Source organism: Lissotriton vulgaris, chromosome 3_2 (genome assembly GCF_964263255.1).
Source record: "Lissotriton vulgaris chromosome 3_2, aLisVul1.2, whole genome shotgun sequence".
Classification (NCBI taxonomy): Eukaryota; Metazoa; Chordata; class Amphibia; order Caudata; family Salamandridae; genus Lissotriton; species Lissotriton vulgaris.
In genome coordinates, this window is record NC_141690.1 from 78,598,656 (window position 1) to 78,614,885 (window position 16,230).

Genomic DNA, 16,230 nt, shown 5'->3' on the forward strand with positions numbered 1-16,230 from the left:
GACAGGAGCCACTGTTATGGCAGGTCCTGTAAATGTAGGAAAATTTTAATGAATGGCTCTGTCAAACATGCAGACTATCCGTCAAACTTTTACAAAACATTTTATTTTTCAAAAACAAACTCACAAAGCGGGAATTTATAAAAAGATTTTAAAAAACAGTAATGACCCCACACCAGTTTTCTCCCATGAGGTGGGGGTCATTTTTCTTTTTTTACTGTCAGGATATATGTTAGTAAAGAAAAATGAAAGCCATCTGACTGTCCACTCTAAATAGGATGGACAGTTGGGTGGCTTACTTCCAATGGCATCTACGTCATCAGGCTGACAAATGGAAGTTTTATTCTGACAAAGTCAATCTGTCAGACAGATCTTAAGTTCTTGAACAAGGTACTCTATCATCATTACAACAGAATACCTGTCCACCCATCTCTTAATCAGACCCAGAGACCTACCAAAGGCAGACCAGTACTGACCATGCTCCTAATGGGAACAGTCCATTCCAAACCTTGGTCACCTCAGATATTCACCCTGTGGCCCTCTGCTTTCTTTAACTGGGAAATTTGAGATAAACATCCCCCTGAAGCTCACTATCTAACTTGTGCCCTGGACATGCTCCACACACAGTGAGCATCACCGAAATGGAACATTGGACCCAGCTCCTTAGGTGATGTCGCTCAGGACACCAGAATATTTGGCACTGGCCACCAACATACCCCTAGACTCTGCATGTTTACTCAAAAATGACCACGCACTGACTTCCACAAACATGATCAGGTCTCTTACTCCCCTCTAGAGTCTTGGGCCCATGATTATGAAGCATTTTCATTGCCCTTGCATCATGCATGGCCACACAAGGACAACGCAATGGATTCAGTAAAATGTATAAAGCCATACAAGGACTGATTTCCTGATTTGCCTGGCTTTGTAAAGAAATGTAATGCACTGCAGCTGCTTGTGCTGTATTACATTATATTTCAACTTGGGAGGCATTCCTATGGCTAGACCATGGGCATTCCCATGCATTCACCTATGGATTTTGGCACATTCCCAGATTTAAAAAGACTTGTGAATTTGGGAATGTGTGAAAACGCTGTTTTCCAATATTTCTCCTTGCAATTTCCTCTTTCCACATGTGCTGAATTCTGCAGCACACATAGAAAGAGGAAAATGCCTCTAGGACTGTTTTTGTGCAGGAAGGTGTTCATTCCTGCATAAAAACAATCCTGTGTAAATCCAGTTGTTATACCACTGGCTGCCAGCCTCTTGCCTTTGAGAAAGCAAGAAAAAAAACAAGAAAGAAAGAAAAAGAAAGAAAGAAAGAAAGAAAGAAAGGAAGGAAGGAAGAAAGAAAGAAAGAAAGAAAGAAAGAAAGAAAGAAAGAAAGAAAGAAAGAAAGACAAAAAAAGCAGTCAAGAAAGGAAGAACAAGGAATAGAAAGACAGGCCGCAGCAAAGAAGGTAAAGAGTATGAAAGCAAAAAAATGAAAACATGAATGAAATAAGGGAAGGAAGAAAAAAGAAAGAAAGACAGAACGAAATAAAGAGAGGAAATGAAAGAGAGAATGAAAAAGTTAAGAAAGAAAGAAAGAAAGAAAGTAAGAAAGAAAGAAAGAGTGAATTAAAAAAGTGTAACAAGTGCAGCAAATTAAACATGATAAAGACTGCTTTTATTCCTGGACAAAGTTTATTATAAAAAGCTTTTGATAACTTAATACAGGACATTTTGGAATGGGCTGTAATCTTTTATGCTGTGAAAATCCTTTTTTAGAGTGTCCTGTGTTTATCTGAAAAAGTCCGAAGCACTTTCCCAAAAAGGAATTTACAACAGCATTGGTAGGAGACAGGAACTGATGAAATGTGAATTGTTGCCCGTGCTCACGTCTGATATAAAAATGTCTTGCTGTCACATCCGATTCTAAACACAAAGGCAGCATCGAAGTAATAACTTAAAAACAGAAACATTGGTGCAGATGTGAATTAGTTTGTGTGCAGAAGTGCTCTTCGTGAAAGATCAAAATACAATGGTTCAAAGTGAAGTTGTCCAGTGGCTGTAGTGGGTTGATCCCCTGCCCTATGTAGCATGTTGTTGTGGAAGGATGCAAAATGTGAATGACACGCCAGCCAGCAGAAAATTTTACCGGCCCGGGAACTCATCGCAAGAAGTCACCAGTCAACTCGCAGCACTCCTGGTTTAATCAAAATGCAAAGAAGCACACTCACAGTTGGCAGCTGAGATTAAAGCCAAGAACACGACTAACATAAGATCGGCTAGGAGTTTATACAAAAATGCTCAGAGGGAAGCAAAAAAGGAGTGGGTTGAGGATCAATGGTTGCAGATCAATGATGCCTTTCAACGAAAAGACCAAAAGCAATTCTGGTAATTCGTAACAAGGAGAGATGCTGAAAGACCAAGATCACCCACCAACAATATCACAGAGGCTGGCTGGTTTGATCATTTCTCTGGTACTTATTCAGGACCAGGTGTGAAGGATATTGAAGGCTCCTTTCAAGAATACACCAATAAGCAGCCAAATGTTGACTTATTGTCCTCAAAAGATATCATCAAAAGTATCAATTCTGTACTCAAAAACAAAGGATCAGGTCCAGATGCAATACCCGGAGATGTCTTTCTAGCTGACATCCCCAACTGGTCCATTAACACGTTGTTACTAGCAAATGGTATAGCTGTCGGGCCCGCATACCTCCTTCATGGCAAGGAGCAGAGGTTATTCCCATCCATAAGAAGGGGGACAGTTCGCTACCTTTGAATTACAGGCCTATCAGCTTAATGTTAAAATCTAGTTTGCGACATCAACATTATCGGCGCCATCTTGTCCTTTTTCAGGCTCGTATGTGCGCGTAAGTAGCAGCCATTTTGAATGCCATGGCCTCTCTGCCCACTGCCGATAGCCAACGCGTCTCTCTCTCTCCCTCTGAACCTCGCAAATATCCCCCCTGCACGCTGACAGCCCCCGCTCTCACATGCCTGGGCCATAAACCTCCCTTTCAGCGCAACCCTGCCTCGGATCCACATCCCGTACCCAGCCAACACCTCCCTCCATCCCTTTCATGATCATGCATCCTTTTGATGAACCCCCCTTTCCTCTGTGCCCGATTGTCCTGCTCGTTCCCAGGCCGCCACCTGGCCCTGCGGATGCCGTTTATTGCCCCCATACAGTAGGAAGCTTCTCTCATCAAAGGATCTACAACTGATTAAAGCCCCCACCCCATGAGATCCGATCAGCCGCACACATTCCGGGAATTGGCGGAATGTCCAGCTGCGCGACAGTCATCACCTGCTGAGACCGGGGTGGGGACTTCTATTGTAAATGTGTGTGGGAGCGGGCATGAAGCGGGGATTCCGAGGATGTCTTTCCGTACATCAAAGTATTTGCAAGAATGTGCCACATGTAAAAAACTGCAATAAAGACCATAAACCTGTGTATAAGAGGCCAGGCCTCAGAGATGCAGTTAGAGCACCACGAGAAGATACCCTGTTGTCTGATTTGATGTGTTCTGCTCCGTCGGAATAAACTCCTGTTTCCTGCCTTTCAGTCTCCAGCGCCTGCCTCTTTGTTTGATAGATTCGAGTGGTATGAGAGGCGGTTAACGCCGGGCAATACTTAAAGTTTCTTGGTCGACATCGGCCCTACCTTTTCCACAATTGGCGACCCAAACGTGGGGCCCATCAGCGACACGTAGATCCAGTGGGAGAGGTCCTGACAACAGAGTGAACGACTGCAACGCTCGGGAGAGCTCCTGCCCGATAGACCCTCGTCTGGCAGCCGATCATCTGAACTTCACCGGTTCCGAGCAGACCTCTCTCGAGTGATCTACGGTCCTGACTGGGAACCATCAGGAGTGCCGCGACAGTTACGGAGAATAGAGGACGATCGGGCGCTGGATGCGGAAGACGAGAAACTGTCTATGCGGTCCGGGTAAGGTCGTGTAACACGACAAATTGCGAAACGATTGTTTGATTGTTTGGAAAATACTAGTATTACTCTTCGATTGTTTTTCTTTGAGATATTCTCTGCCTGCAAACGGGGAAGAATAGAAATATTCTCTCTTCCTTTGCAGATAGTGAAGGGTAGGTAACGCGGACTTTTGTCCCCCGTTGTAATCTGTCGTGCCTATTTTTCTCCCCACTGATTGATTGATTGTCCGAACATTGATTGTTCGAAGTTGGTTCTTTGAGATATTCTCTGTTTGCAAATAACGTAGAATAGAAATATTCTGTCTAGTCTTTGCAAGTAGTGAAGGATAGGTAGTGCGGACCTTTGTCCCCCGTTGTAATCTGTCATGCCTATCTTCTCCCCACTGATTGGTAGTTGCTTCAGCCCGGACCGCTTATTAGAGGTGAACCATCCAGCTCCACTGGAAGGCACCCCTAATAAGGACATGTTCACAAAATATGGACTAGTCGCCATAGCCTATAGCAAGCTATGGCACAAATATACAAAAAAGGATCAGGAAAGTCAGTGGCCACTGATAGGATCCTTCGATGACGATAAAATGAACGCGCTCGAAACAGCCCTTCGTAACAATAAAACAGCGCCCACTATGCTTGATAGTCTCGGCATGTGGCGCAAAGAAACAGAACAACGTAAAAAGAGAAACGAAGTCAGATTAGAGAAAGAACTATGAAAAGCAGCTCACCTAGCAGCCAGAAAGTTAGAGGGAGAGATAAAGGAGAGAGAGGAAGCCAAACAGAAACAGAGTCCGAAACATTGAGTCAGTGTCCCGTCAGAACACCCTCTACGCTCTACCCCGAGTTACCCTCGAAACAACGAGTGAACGATGATCTATTACTAGGTCCTCCAATCATCTACATGCCCCCTCCATATGCCCCTTCCCAACCCTTAGTACAGCACCCACAACCCCCAAGCACAGATGAGAATAGTACCAGGGCCTCGGTCCTCATGGCCTCCGCGCCGGCCGAGCCCCTTGTACTCGATGCAGCGCAAGCAGCAGTATTAGACAACCCTGGGACCTAAAAGAAAGATTCCACTAGAATAAACAGGTTGAGCAAGGATGAGCGAGCAGGGATCGACATGATAGTAAAGACACTGGTGGAACGGAAGATGAGTGAGGAGTACGTAATGGATATGTACAATTCATATGCTGAGAGCCACAGACAACACTTTGTCGAGCGATTTTGTTACCACACCCTAAATGCTTATGAGGACCGATACCGAGACAAAGGTCCCGAGAGCCTAACAACTCTGTATAGAAAAGGTTGACATTGGGGATGAGGGCGAGTGTGACGTGACGGACCTCCTCACGCGTACGCTTGAAGTTTTCCGCCACCTCACTGAACAGGGGTTGGAAGCTAAAACTACGACTCCTGTGGCGACCGAACCTCGAATAGAACAATCTAATGCAATGATGCCTATAAGGGAGGCCGCTCCCTACTGGGTTCCCCCACGAGGTCTGGGAACGCACAATGATGTTAACCATCAAGATGCGAAAGGGAGGGTAGTTTATAACTGGGTCTACCAACCATGGGATCGGCAAGATATTCTGACGTTCCGAAAATCCCTACCCGATTTACGAAAAAAAACACTGCCTTTTACACTGAATTAGGTACAGCTTTAGGTTCAACGATTATGACTCTAGCTGACATCGATTTGTTTTTTGGGTTATGTCTGCCAGCTGATGTGAGGAAGCAAATCCGGAAAGTCGACCACCTTGAGCTGTTCGGACATACCTGGTCACAACTCGATGGCATAGACAGACAACGAGAGCCTGGACAGAAACCTTTGAAATCCATTTTAGAACTCCCAGACAAAATCGTACAGAAACTGAAAACCCTGATCCCAGAAAAGAAGGTGGACTGGTCGATAGTGACGGCCTGCCGCCAGAAACCCCAGGAAGACGTGTCAGAATACTTCTCCAGTTTCGAAACGGTGTTTTCCGATTACAGCAGCCAGGACATGACCACTGCAACCGGACATCATCTTTTTGTCCAGAACTATGTTAAAGGTCTGTCACAGGAGGTCTCTCGGAAACTACAGGCTAGCGAGAGTAGTTGGGCAGCCTCCAAACCTGCGGCTATCCTCCAGATGGCCCAGTATTATGAGCATCAGAAAAATGAAAACGATAGGGCGACGTGAAAAAGAAACAGGACCTGAAGGAAAGAGTGATGATCGCACAGTTGCAGGGGGTGACTATAGGACGGGAGCAGCACAAGGGAAATTACCAGTCGAATGCTCCTAGAAACCCACCCCCTAAAGACCATACACCCGCACCCTATGTTGGACGAAAAGACATTGATGAGAACCAGTGTGCATTTTGCAAGGGATTCGGCCATTGGAAATCCCAGTGTCCGGTCCTGTTAGAAATGAATAAGAATAGGGACACCAGAGATGTAGCGGGTGGGCCAAGAAATAGAGGACAGGGACGAGGGTCCACGAATGATGCCAATAACGACAGGCCAGGCAGACCGAACACATTTGACCGTCCCCGACAGAACCAGTACCAACAGTCTGACTGCGACGACACTCACAACTTCGCATAGGACTGCCAAGGGCATGGGTGGGATCCAGTCGAGCACCATGTTGACCAGCAAGGTCCTTATGTCACCGCTAAGGTCCTGGGTACGAAGTCTCCATTTCTGGTAGACACTGGCGCAACACGTAGTGCGTTATCTAAACGACTGATTCCAAGGGCACCCTTGTCTGGCTCACTTGTAACATCAATAGGTTTCGATGGAATGCCCTCCACTAATCCCTTGTCCACACCGATCTCTTTTGACTTAGAAAATAACACCACTGACAAGGCGTTTTTACTCTCATCCAACACCCCTGATGCCATTATGGGACTTGACTTACTGAATCATTTCCGAGCTACTATTAGGTGTTCGCAAGATGGAGTTTGAGTCTTTCTGTACGAGAACCCGACTCTGCTCAACCTTTGTCCCTCCCGACGCATGTTTTCCATCTCTGACGCTGACTCGTCCCTATTTGACACTCTACCTCCATAACTGTGGGCCAAGACTGACTCAGACATAGGACGCATGATGATCGACCCAGTGCACATAACTGTCCGACAGGACGCAATACTCCCAAAACTTCCACAATATCGGATATCGCCCGAGGGCGAGAAGGCATTGGTAAAGATTATCCAGTCCCTGTTAGATGCAGGAGTGGTAGAGGAAGTAGTTAGCAATGTTTGCAACAGCCCTATCCTACCCATTATAAAGAAGCAAGGTGAGGGAGACGAGAAAGCGTACCGCTTCATCATCGACCTACGAGAGGTCAACAAAGTAGTTGTACCTCAGTACCCCGTAGTCTCAGACATAACCACTATTCTGACTCTGATTCCTTCCACTGCTACCACCTTCACTGTCATTGATCTCAAGAACGCTTTCATCTCTATCCCCATCCACCCAGACAGCCAATACCTCTTCGGCTTCACCCTAAAAGCCCGCTCGTATAGATTTTGTCGAGCACCCTAAGGCTACACTGAAAGTCCCAGCATCTATAGCCAGGCCTTCAAGAGACAACTGGGCGCAGTCCAGTTACCCGATGGAGTGGTGTTGATACAGTACGTCAATGATATCCTTTTGGCGGCCGACACCACTCCACTTGCAGTCACAGCCACCATCCAACTCCTGCACTTCCTTGCGGAAAATGGCCACAAGGTCTCCAAGAAGAAGTTGCAATTCTGCCAACCCCAAGTCACTTACCTAGGCCACCTCTTGTCCAAAGACGGGAGAAAGCTTACACCCGATCGAATTCAGACCATTCAAGAGACCCCTGTCCCTAAAACCCAGAAACAAGTCCGCTCCCTGCTAGGCCTCACTTCCTTCTGCCGACAGTGGTTGCCAAATTTCAGCCTCATTGTGAAACCGCTGCTTTCCCTGCTGGCTAAAGGTGTCCCCTTCCCACTCCCTTGGACCCCTGAGTGCCAATCCTCCTTCATAGAACTACGAGATGCCCTCTGCTCAGCCCCCATCCTAGGAACCCCCAATTACACAAAACCCTTCTCCCTCTACACTCACGAAAGGGAGGAATGCAATTTGTCTGTCTTGACCCAGTCCATTGGCCCAAAGCAACGCCCAGGTGCCTACTTCTCTGCCACTCTTGACCCCGTAGCCCAGGGGTCTCCAAACCGGTCCTGGAGGGCCGGATCCATGCCAGATTTTTTGGATATCCCCATTGAGATACATGTAGTTATTTTAAAAATCTGGCATGGATCCGGCCCTCCAGGACCGGTTTGGAGAGCCCTGCCGTAGCCAGAGCTTTGCCTGCCTGCCTTCGAGCTGTAGCTGCCGCTGCTTTCTCTATCCGACAAAGTGAGGGGATCTTACTTTCGAACTCCCTCACGGTGTTAGTACCCCATGCGGTCGACACCCTCCTGAACCAGACTAAGAGGCAACATCTGACTAGTGCACGACTGACTGGGTACGAACTGACTCTGCTTGCACCCCATATCACCCTGAAAAGATGCACCACGCTGAATCCGGCCACTCTGTTGCCCCTACCTGAGAACGACCCCAATGTATCCCCTATACATGACTGTGTGACCCTCACGGACGAACAGGCTAGGAGTAGGGTTGACCTCCGAGACACAGCCTTCCCAGACCCTGACGGAGAACTGTGGGTGGACGGCTCTTGCATCAAACTCCCCGACGGCACCACCTCAGCTGCTTATCCAGTCACCACAGCCCGAACTGTAGTAAAGACAGCCCGCATCACACAACGATCTGCACAGGCAGCAGAACTGATTGCCCTCACACGAGCATGTATCCTAGCAGCAGGAATCACAGCAAACATTTACACTGACAGCCAGTATGCCTTCGGGGTGGTTCATCATTTTGGGCTCCTATGGAAGGAGAGGGGATTCCTGACCTCACACGGCACACCCATCTTACACGGAGATCTTGTCTCTGCTCTGACTGAAGCGGTCCTCCTTCCCAAGCAACTTGCAGTAATCAAATGCCAGGCACACAAAAAGGTGACAGACATCATTGGGCAGGGGAATGCACTGGCCGACATCACTGCCCGAACCACAGCTGAGAATAGGACAACAACGCGCATGTACGTGAGCAGGTCACAAGCAGAAAAATGGACGGACGCTAGGGAGACTATTAGAGACATCCAAATGGCCAGCTCACCACACGAATTGACTGAATGGGCACGGGTGGGACTGAAAGACGATGAAGGCTGCTGGCGGACAAAAGACACGAACAAATGGTTTCTACCCAATTCATACCTTATCCCCATACTGACCATGGCACACTCTCCTGCACACATAGGATCTGCCCCTATGGCCGAACTTGTCTCCAAAGTTTGGCACAATGACAAGATCGCAGACTCTGCTAAACGTCTGGTCCAACAATGTCTGATATGCCTGCAACACAACCCTGGGAAAGGAACTGTAGTACCCCGGGGAGGGTTTGGGGTTCCAAGTCACCCATTTGAAGTCCTGCAGATGGACTACATCCAATTAGAAGGATGCCAAGGTCTGAAATATGCACTTGTTGTCGTGTGCACATTTAGCAAGTGGGTGGAAGCCTATCCGACTCACGACAACACTGCCATTGCCACTGCAAAGGTACTCCTGAAATAATTCTTCCCTCGTAACGGCCTTTGTCGAATTTTGTGGAGCGACAATGGCCCCCACTTCGTAGCCGAAGTTATCCAACTCATCTTGAAGGGGTTGGGTGTAAAACAAAAAATTCATGCAGTCTTCCACCCCCAATCTGCTGGACTAGTTGAGCGACATAATGCCACACTGAAACTGAAACTAGCTAAGATAGTGGCTACCACAGGACTGCAATGGCCAGAGGCTCTCCCACTGGCATTGCTATCAATGCGTTCCACCCCCACCAAACACCATTTGACACCTTACGAGGTCGTTTTCGGCCGGCCCATGAGCGTCTGGTCTGCACCAAAACCAACTTCCATTCACGACGTCCCGGATGTCCTAATGTCTGATTATTTGTACAACCTGACTAAGACACTGTCTGTTATCCATCAACAACAGGTGTTGCATGCCATTCCTGATGCTTCCAGGGGCCCCGGACACGACATCCAACCCGGTGATTTTGTATTGGTCTGGAACTTCCAGCGTGCAAAGAGTCTGGAACCTCGGTGGACGGGCCCCTGGCAAGTTTTGATCACCACCCGTACAGCTCTTCGAGTGGAAGGTAAACGGAATTGGCTACACGCACACCACTGCAAAAAGATCTCCTCAACCCTGATGACGACCGAAGACGTGGCCACCCAAGAAGAGCTCCTGAACAAAGATCGACCATCCCTGAGCTGTTACCCTGATAAAGAGATGCTTGAACTGACAGAATTTCCCGATCCCACTGTGCCATCCAGAGAAGGGTATAATCTGCAACGAAAGGAGGGAGCTTCGGCTAAGCAGACCACTGACTAAGTTACAATTCTCAGAGCGGTGGCCTAACACTACTAAGGCTGCCAGGAGAGAAATCAAACGAAGTTTGTGGTTCTGCCCGCTACCGAGCCCCTTGAAGATGATGGAAGCGCCCGATATGAAGATGATGGAAGCCCCCGGCACAAAGATGATGGAAGCAACCGGACATCCGAAGTGTCAATACAGAAACCCAAAGGCTGACAAAATACACAGCTCAAAGATTATTGCTCTCTTTATCGCCCTTCTCTTTTGCCTCCACCTCATGACCACCCTCTGGATCGTGGAAGAGAGCGCACCAGCTCATAAGACATTTCTAACCACTGCACAGCCTACCACAATGAAAGAACACTACCTGGTCTCTCTTTCACCTCAACTTCGAGAAAGACATAAGGAGTTTTGGAACAACTCCTTCGTGCAATTGCTGCACCAGCACAATCTTGCCACCAATGCCACCAACTGCTGGATCTGTGGGCTGTTACCCCACGCCACTGGACATTCCATCCCCTTCATCCCTTCACCTTTCTCAGTTCACGGTTCCTGCCTGGCTTGGCTGATCTTCTTGCAAGAAAGCTACAGGGATAATGCCACTTCCAGCAGAACTATGGCACATTTCTTTCATGGGGTCTGGCAGAACAAAACAGGGAGAACTGCTGCACACTTTTGCCCTCTGACATCCAACGACTCTATTCATATGGACATCCCTGTCAAAGAACGGATTGAAATGCAGGTGTTCAACAACCCAACCAGACCCACCTTCTCCTACCTCCGGAAACGAACAGCTGCCACCCTGACTGTGGCCCTATCTGTCGTCAATGTCTCAGGCCTTATGTGCATCGAAGGACTTGGGACACAGCTGGTAGGCCACAGCGCCTGCCGCATCACCAGAACTTTGGACTCAACAGATCCACCCTCTTTTGTCACTTCTCCTAATATGTACTTTGTTTGTGGTACAAAAGCTTACACCTGGCTCCCCAAAGGCTGGGGGGGTACCTGTTACGTTGCTTTCATTCTTCCTCCGACCTATGTGGCTCCAGCAAACCATCACCGACAGAGGCGAGCAAAAGACATTGGGCAAGCCGACTCCACCGGAGCACAGTTCCTGGATGCTTTGAAGGGACTTGTTCCACTCTGGGGTCCGATGGCGAACAGCCGAGCCATCCGACATTTGACCCAGGCAGTTGAAACGACAATGAACATTACAGCTGGAATCCTCACAAACAATACAGCCGAGCTTCAGGCGGTCCGCCTGGTGGCTCTTCAGAACCGCCTTGTTCTAGATGTGGTTCTAGCGGATCGTGGAGGAGCATGCCGTATCATTGGGTCCAGCTGTTGCACCTACATACCGGACAATTCACCCTCAGTTTACAAAGCCATTGAACACCTCCACAGACTTTCCTCAGAAGTTCACCAGGAACAATAAGAATGGTCGCTTGGGAGTTGGTTCTGGAGTACCGTGAAGAACTGGGGGTGGAGGTTGTTTATGATCATATTGATACCGATTGTCATAATATGTGGATTCTGCCTGGGTATTCAATGCTTGCCGCCCCTGTGTTCACTTTGTGCAAACTGTATCTGCCCTAAGACTCTGGACTTTGAAACCGAACGCATGAAAGCATTGTACGATGTCGAGGTAAGAAATATAATGGGGATAGACATAGATTGACAAGCTGGCTAGATATGTTGAAAAGGGAGGACTGTTAAAATCTAGTTTGCGACATCAACCTTATCGGCGCCATCTTGTCCCTTTTCAGGCTCGTATGTGCGCGTAAGTAGCAGCTATTTTAAATGCCATGGCCTCTCTGCCCACTGCCGATAGCCAACGTGTCTCTCTCTCTCCCTCTGAAACTCGCAAACATCCCCCCTGCACGCTGACAGCCCCCGCTCTCACATGCCTGGGCCATAAACCTCCCTTTCAGCGCAACCCTGCCCCGGATCCACATCCCGTACCCAGCCAACACCTCCCTCCATCCCTTTCATGATCATGCATCCTTTTGATGAACCCCCTTTCCTCTGTGCCCGTTTGTCCTGCTCGTTCCCAGGCCGCCACCTGGCCCTGCGGATGCCGTTTATTGCCCCCATACAGTAGGAAGCTTCTCTCATCAAAGGATCTACAACTGATCAAAGCCCCCACCCCATGAGATCCGATCAGCCGCACACATTCCGGGAATCGGCGGAATGTCCAGCTGCGCGACAGTCATCACCTGCTGAGACCGGGGTGGGGACTTCTACTGTAAGTGTGTGTGGGAGCGGGCATGAAGCAGGGATTCCGAGGATGTCTTTCCGTACATCAAAGTATTTGCAAGAATGTGCCACATGTAATAAACTGCAATAAAGACCATACACCTGTGTATAAGAGGCCAGGCCTCAGAGATGCGGTTAGAGCACCTCGAAAAGATACCCTGTTGTCTGATTTGATGTGTTCTGCTCCGTCGGAATAAACTCCTGTTTCCTGCCTTCCAGTCTCCAGTGCCTGCCTCTTTGTTTGATAGATTTGAGTGGTATGAGAGGCGGTTAACGCCGGGCAATACTTAAAGGTTCTTGGTCGACATCGGCCCTACCTTTTCCACATTAATAGATGGAGCGCTGAAGGTTTTCCCCCGTGCCCTGCTTACTAAAATCACTAATTGGATGGAGGAGAACAACATACTATTCCTTTTCCAAGTAGGGTTTCAGTAGAAAAATCAGTACCATCAACCAAGTCTTCCACTTCGCTCTATTGGCCTGGAAGACTGTGACATTAGAGCAGGGCAGTCTCTATAGTACTTCCATTGATTTGAAGTCAGCTTTCGATCTTATTCCTAGGGCCACCACACTTCGGCAAGTCCTACAAGATCTGGGCCGTCCACAGGATATTCTGGCACTGCTAGTATGATTGCATGAGGTAAACTATGCAAAAGTGCGATGGGGGGGATCAAGGGCAACTGACGGCCCCAAATGAGTTTGTAAGAGGGGAGAGTCAGGGCTGCATTTTGGCTCCTACTTTATTTTCGCTTTTTATAAATGAGGTGGTGAAACATCTAGCTGAGTGAAACATCTGGGGAGTGTAAAAATAACTACCTTGCTGTTTGCGGATGATTCACTATTAGTCTCTAAAACCCCCAGTGGTCTTCAATTGTTGCTTGATCGCTTCATGTCTTTCTGTGAGATGAGAGGATTGGAAGTCAACACCTCAAAGACAAAACTTGCTAATTAATCCCCACAAATTGTTTAAAGGAAAACTATCATTGGGTGGGATTTCATTGGAAATAGTGGATACTATTGTCTACCTTGGGGAAACCCTCACAGAGAAAATAGCATGGACACAACATATCTCCAAGCAAATCCTCCAGCAGAGGAAGACTTCTGGGGCCTTAATCTCATAATACAGGGCATCACAAACTAGACAGATCGCAGCCCCAGTTCGGACATATGATCAGAAGGTGGTTGGTTCGACCCTGTATAGGGCTGAAATCTGGGGGTTTGATAACCTGTAGGGATTGCTTCTTACTGAGAACAAATTCTTAGGATCACTGTGCTCTCTTCCCTAGAGTACCCCGCTCACTCCTTTAAGGTTAGATTTGGGCAGAACCACAATAGTGGATATGGCTAGGCTTCGCCCTCTTCTTTTCTGGCTGCGCCTAAAAAAAACACCTGCCTTTGAAGATGTCCTCAAGCTGGATCGCTTCAAATAAATTGGCTGGGTCAGTAACATCAAGACATCGCTTTCTGCAATAGGTTTGGAGAACCTGTGGGAAGTGACAGATTCCAGTTTACTGCCAAGTAGAGAGTGGGTTAAGTTTTATTATTGGAATTGGGTGGCAGAGAGAGCTGTTAAATATGCAATAGGAGGCTGCCTCATAATTACATTTATGGAGTTTAAGCTGTATTGTGCGTATGAACCTTATATGGATTTTGTTACTATCCCTCAACACAGAAAGTTATATATCCAATTCAGGTTTAGATGCCTACCCTTGAAATCGTTCACAGCATCATGGAACAGGGGTTCTTTAGCCACACTACTTCACTGTCCAAGCTACTTTGAGACTGAGGAGATGACTAAGCATATTCTCTTTGTATGTCCATTATATTATAACCCAAGATCTAAATGGCTATCCCCTGCCTGTGGACAACTGGGAACCCAATGTCATTTAGAAGCACTGCACATCCTTAGAACAGATACAAGGTCATTAGTAGAATGTGCAGTGGCCCAATTCTTGGCGAGAATGTGGTTTATTAGGAGGCAGGTGCTAAAAAGGAACTAAGAACACCCTCAGATTAAATACTAATCAAAACTCCATAAGCATTTAGCATACATTTGACATTTTTGGTAAAAACAAATATAGGACTTAGGACTAAATAATTGAAAACTTGTGCAATATTGTATTTTTGTACGTTATGCATTAGCCCCTTATCCACCGTTTATGGCTCTATTTCTCCTATTTGCACCAAAACTGTGTCTCCTTTAATGCTATTTTTTCTCATCTAGGGCCCATTTCTAATGTTATATGGCTCCAGTAAATAAGTATTTATTATGAATTGTTGCACTAGATCCGGAATTTATTTGGTAAACTTATCTCAAAGATGAAGGAGTTTGGACTTTTATACTCTTATGCTTTTTTAATGTATTTTTAGATTTTTAATCTATAGACATGGACATTTGTATGTATTGCCTTGTTGATTTTACTGTGTGTATCCACTAGGGTTCGCTTTCTGTGACGTCCCCTGTGGGCAAACACTGCACTGACAAACCTCGAATCAGTCACCCGAGGCTTACTCCACGCCTGACTGTGCACATGTGCAGTCGTCACGAGGCTGTACTCAGCACGCTTGCGCACCACTGAGACAGCTCCACTGCACACACAAGGCACGCTGAAGAGGACGATGATGGGGCAATACGGAAATAGTAACCTCCCTCACGTTAATTGATGAGAGTACTTCTACACGGCCCTAGACCACAGTCCTTGACCTTCACGCAGGCGTCAGGACATATATATGTGAGTACTTATCCCTCAGCATCAATGGTGAATGAGATCTCCTCTCAAATTAAGTTCATGTAACTAGCAACAAACATCATACATGTTATTTACCTGTGTTTTCCCTGCACTCTCCCATTATTCTTTTAACAGCCCAGTAAGGTGAGGGCACCCTACACCCCTAGCCTAAGGAGCACTGTTCTCCTACATTTTAGGTAAGGACTGTAGATACCTGTAACCTCACATACCTAGATGGACGACACACCTGACAATTTAGATTTGCCGGAACGCACATGATGGGCTATGGAAAGCTATCCCCACTCGTTTCTACACGTGCAGCGTCTGGTGTTAGCTTGAACTTCAGCTGGTCATCCCTGCCGTCTGATCTGTACCATGTACAATCTCCCGTTCTCTGCAGGCGCCTGTGCTAGCGCTGGCACTTTTGGGTATGCTGGATGGTGAGCCGCTTGGGCCACAGCTTGTTCCTTGCAGCGGGTCTTCGGCTCTCCGCCTTCTATACTTTTTTATGCCACCACGCTGGGTGCATGTAGCAGAAGGGTAAGATACTTCACTAGACCTGTCTCGCTCTGCACATTCAATGCAATATATGCCTCCAGGACACACATCATTAGAGACACATTTGCGAGCCTCACATACTGATCTGTGGCGTGTTGTTTTTTTTTGGTTTTTCCTTCTATGCATTCTAGGTCACATTCAAGAGGGCATATCGGACTACTGAGCCAAAGCCATAACTTATAGTACTTTAGATATTTGGCCCCCAGTGATCGTTTAGAGGGCTAATGTTACCCCACTAATATTACTACTTCCTTTTGTGCATTACACCACTTCCACAGTTTTTTCTGGTCCTGATGATATACCATGCATCTTTA